General features: G+C 33.5%; 1 pseudogene; it reads left to right on the top strand.

Moving 5' to 3' along the window:
* Positions 1-4,699: 4,699 nt before the first annotated feature.
* Positions 4,700-4,856, top strand: LOC145294433 (U2 spliceosomal RNA; annotated as a pseudogene).
* Positions 4,857-5,414: the final 558 nt, after the last annotated feature.

The raw sequence follows: 5,414 nt of genomic DNA on the forward strand, positions 1-5,414 counted from the left end.
TATTTTTTTTAATCATCTACATCATAATTCAGGTCCTAAAAGGGTTAAAGTAATTAAAAAATGGACAATAAAAGCCGCCACGAGTGAATTAGAAACACTGAGTGCAATAAGTAGAAGATTCTAAGATTGAATAATTCTAATTATTACCGATGATATAACCTAGATTTAGATGTGGCAACGTCTTCAATATGATTTTCTCTCCAATTAGCTGGTACATCTTTTCGATTATTTACGATCAGGATTCATAATCTGTATTATTTGGATTATTTGGACAATTGTTATCGCTTTAGGCGTTATGCCTACAATATATATATATATATATATATATATATATATATATATATATATATATTAAAGCCAATGACAATGCGGGGAAGACCAGAATTATGAAAGTAAAGAAAGAAGAACAAACAAATGTAGACGGGTGTGCTTCAGTAGAGGACTGTCTAGCCTTTATTCGTCTCTCTTTCCTCACCTCAATGTATAATTATTTATAACCAAGTTTTTGGTATGTCCGATGTATGTAAAGTCCGTGGGTGGTATGGAACTTTGATTAATTTCGAGAGAAAGGGACCTCTCTTTTTTCATACGACGAATAAAGGCTAGACACTCCTCTACTTAAGCACACCTGTCTACATTTGTTTGTTCTTCTTTCTTTACTTTCATAATTCCGGTCTTCCCCGCATTGTCTTTGGCTTAAAAAAAACAATTATATATATATATATATATATATATATATATATATATATATATATATATATATATACTGGCAGGCTACGCAGCGTTTCGCGAGGAATCTTTTCTTTCATTTTTGCCCCTCCATACATGATGTTTCACATACCGTCATAGAAGATGACTTCGTGCGTGACGTCATGCGTGACATCATGTCGCAGGCTATGTGTGACATCAGCTTTTATTGCATCATGTATACACATATATGCTACAACGTTACTGTGAACAAAGAAATAAACAAATAAACAAATAAACTGACAGGAATATGGATTTATTATAATATATATATATATATATATATAATATATATAAAGAATAAATAAAAATATTAATATATACAAATATATATATATATATATATATATATATATACATACAGTGATGATCATATTTATTGGCACGGTAAAATAAAAGTTAAATTTTGTCTAATAAATTATAAAAAAGGGATTAAATTAAAGAAAATAACAAAGTATATTATGTATTTTTAACTGGCCTTTCCGATGCAGCAATCGGATTTTAGAAAAATAAATAACAAAGGAACAACAAACATAATTGCAAAAAACCCTTGTTCAAAATTATTGGCACGGCTTTGTTTTTCTTTTAGTATCAGTATAATATCAATCAATTTCCGGTTTACGTGCTTTCTGATCTTTTTTATAGCCATATTATGCTTGTTTAACGCTAATTCAGTGAATAATTTTTTTCAGATAATTTTTAGATAGCGATTTATTTAAACTATTATAAGTGACTAAATTATAATTTTCAATCGCCATGGTTAAAACTAAGGAACACAGCGAAGACGTCAGGAAGCTTGTTGTAGTATACCATACCAATGGGGAGGGCTATGATAAGATTTCAAAGAAGCTAAACCTTCCCAAATCCACTGTTAGAGCCATAATAAACAAGTTCAAATTGCAAGGCCACGTTATGAGTTTAGAGGGTAGAGGGAGAAAAAGGATTCTTTCCCCAAGAGATGAACGGAAAATTGTTCGACAAGTAAAACAAAACCCAAGGATCTCTGTTGGGGAGATTGTTGATGAACAGAGCACCTCTGGAGTGAATGTATCTCGACATACAGTTGGTAGAGTTTTGAAGAGAGCTGGTTTAAAAGCATGTCGTCCGAGAAAGACTCCCTTATTGAAGCCTATGCACCTGAAAGCAAGGCTAGCCTTTGCAAAACGTCATATTGATAAAGATGTTGCATTCTGGAAACGTGTTCTATGGACTGACGAAACGAAAATAGAGTTATTTGGCCATAATAAAGTGTCTTATATTTACAGAAAATCTGGCGAAGCTTTCCTGCCTAAGAACACCATACCCACAGTGAAGCACGGTGGAGGCAGTTTGATGTTTTGGGGATCCTTTGCTGCCTCTGGACCAGGGCGACTTGTTAAGGTCACAGGTAGCATAAAAAAGGAAGATTATGTTAAAATATTGGATGAAAACCTGAAAGACTCTGCTAAAGAGCTCTCACTTGGTCGTCGTTGGTGGTTCATGCAAGATAATGACCCAAAGCATTCGGCTAAACTGACTAAGAAATGGCTTGAGGACAATCATATTAATGTTTTGGAGTGGCCATCACAAAGCCCAGACCTTAATCCAATTGAAAATTTATGGAGAACATTAAAATTGAGGGTAATGCAAAGGAAGCCTAAGAATCTTATTCAATTGGAGGATTATTGTCAGGAAGAGTGGGCTAAAATTACTACTGAAGAGTGCAACAACTTGGTTGTAAACTATGAAAAGCGACTGAGGAAGGTAATCAAGGCCAAAGGCTATACAATTGATTATTAAATAAATCGTGCCAATAATTTTGAACAAGGGTTTTTTGCAATTATGTTTGTTGTTCCTTTGTTATTTATTTTTTCTAAAATCCGATTGCTGCATCGGAAAGGCCAGTTAAAAATACATAACATACTTTGTTATTTTCTTTAATTTAATCCCTTTTTTATAATTTATTAGACAAAATTTAACTTTTATTTTACCGTGCCAATAAATATGATCATCATTATATATATATATATATATATATATATATATATATATATATATATATATATATATATATATATATATATATAGTCTTGGAAGTGTGTTAACCATTAAAACTATAGAAAAATAACTTCTTTAATTTTTATATTTATATCATTCGTTAGCAAACTATTTAGTTAGTAAGTTATTTAATCACCTGCAATCAGTGCATCACTCTGCTCTCTTGAATTCACTATAGTCCTAATGTTAATTTAAGGGATCATCAGTTGTCTATTATGAAACACTGTTTCGGAATTTAAAAACAAAACAGTATTTTAAATCATGGTTCCCCTGCAGTGTTGATCAAACACCACTTAAGATAATTAAGAGAATCACAAGAACAAAAGTGTTCCAGATATTGGATCAAGTAAACTAATCATGATTAATTGTGCTAACCTATCCATGTTATAAAAAAAATTCTTCCTTACCTGTGAGATTCGTCCCTGTCTTCAATTTCCAAATAGATTTATTCTTTTTAATTTACCAGTGTTTTATGTATAAGATTAGGATTTATCCATTGTACTACTTATCGCCCTCTACTTTTATTAATACTTTTGCTGTATTGTTGGTATCATAAAAGGGGACCGTTGTATGATCGTCTAATTTTCTGTCTATTTGTGATATATTCATGTCTAATTGTTCATATGCTTTTGCGCGCGCGCGCGCGCGTGTGTGTGTGTGTGTGTGTGTGTGTGTGTGTGTGTGTGTGTGTGTGTGTGTGTGTGTGTGTGTGTGTGTGTGTGTGATACATGAATTTTGGTCATACCTTCTTCATGCGTCGTTGATCTTGTCCATCTGAAATTCATCTCGTTCTTGGAGAAGAGACTGGAAACCCGTTTTGAACGAATATTCATTCACTCCAAACTGATGAATGGTTTTATATAGTTTTTTATTCACCATCCAGATGTCGATTGCAGAAGAATGGAAAGTGTATGTATTTGCTTACATAGGTCTTATTTTCACACACGTCAGCGCCCCCCCCCAATGAAGGGGACGGGACGATCTGTTAAGCCGCCCGCTGTTTTCTACGTCCAAACCCAAACTCACTGACTCCAGCTAACCTGATCACGTGACTCACACGCAGATCCGATCAGCTGACCCTCACTTCTGGTAAAACGTTTCTACAATATGATTTAACATATTTCTTCTTATTTTCGATCTATTTCCTAACATTCCTTGCCCCCTTTTTATCAAAATGTATGGCGAAGACATACACTTTCTACTGCCCACATTTACTGGCAAAGAAACTGTCATACCATTATCCAATAAATTATAACATCTAATAAATAAAATAACATCCACAAATAATACCATGTGGCGCGAATCCTTGCGTCCTCGAAAGTCAACAACTCTCTGTGACCCCATGGCCTCCATCTGGCATCTTAGGATCATGCAGAGATCATGATAATCTCTTGTCACAACTATAGGCGTTTCCATTAGCACATGACTTCTACGAGATAAAAGATTTTTCTTATAACATTACGAGAGCATTATCCTATGTCTCCCGCCGAATTACGAATCCGGAGAAAAATCCCACGAAAAAACGAAAGAAAAAAAATAAATCCACGACCATCTCGAAAACTTGAATAAATACATACTGAACCCTTCACTCTTCCAAAACTTAAGAACTAGTTGACCCCTTACTCATAACCCAGTAGTGTGTCTTTTTTTCTATTTCTTACTACTGCTTAAATCATTTCTTTCTGTTTCGCAGTTTATTATTATTATTACTACTATTATTATCATTATATTATTACGCTTATCGCTTCGTCCGTTATCACGCTGTGCATTCCTAAAAAAGGAAAGTGGAATATTCCAATTAAAATTTGTCACCCCTTAAAAGCAAAGTGGAATGTTCAAACAAAGTAAATTAACAAGAAGAATAAATAAAACAAAAAATTGGTGTCGCTGGTGAGGCAAAGCAAATAAAAATGCTTTGTCTTTCTTGACCTATTGGCTAAGATCAAAGTGTAGTATCTGTTCTTCAGATGCTACATTTCAATTTCTTCTCTCTTAGTGGAGGAGAAATCCTTTGCGACTAAGTCAATTTTTTCTCCACGTTAAAAAATTACCCTGGTGTCTAAACATGTCTCGTATGGAGGCATTGTGATAAGGTATTACGTTTAATGTAACAAAGTTTTAATATTTATTACAAAGTTTTAATATTACAAAAGTAACTGGGAAAAGTAATTATTCGTTTGATTAAAAATGCCCTGGAAATGTCCCTTCTGATTAATTATAAAATACACTGGAAATAACTCCTCTGATTAATTATAAGATGCCCTGGAAAATGTCCCTTCTGATTATTTTTTGTTTACTTGCCTCCCCACAAAGACGGAGTTGGACATGAGGTCAGTTAAAAAATTTGGTGGAAACCAGCTTCCCAAAAGGGGTACTCTGATTAATAACAAAAATAAAAATCGTATCAGTAATGAAAAATTTCTCCTCAATTAACCAAGCCCAAAAAAGGGGGTATTTAAGTCACTGGAATGCTGAGGCTGGTACTACACTCAGATATTCATGTTGAAGCAATGGTTGGTTAATCCCTAACCGTGTTAATGTTTTCATTTATTAATTTCGAAAAACTGCTAAAACAGTTCATGATTTAAACATTACTTTATTTCAAGTATATTTTAAACAGTGGGGTGGGG

The sequence above is a fragment of the Euprymna scolopes genome, chromosome 15 (assembly GCF_053919585.1).
Source record: "Euprymna scolopes isolate OS-2025 chromosome 15, ASM5391958v1, whole genome shotgun sequence".
NCBI classification, from domain to species: Eukaryota; Metazoa; Mollusca; class Cephalopoda; order Sepiida; family Sepiolidae; genus Euprymna; species Euprymna scolopes.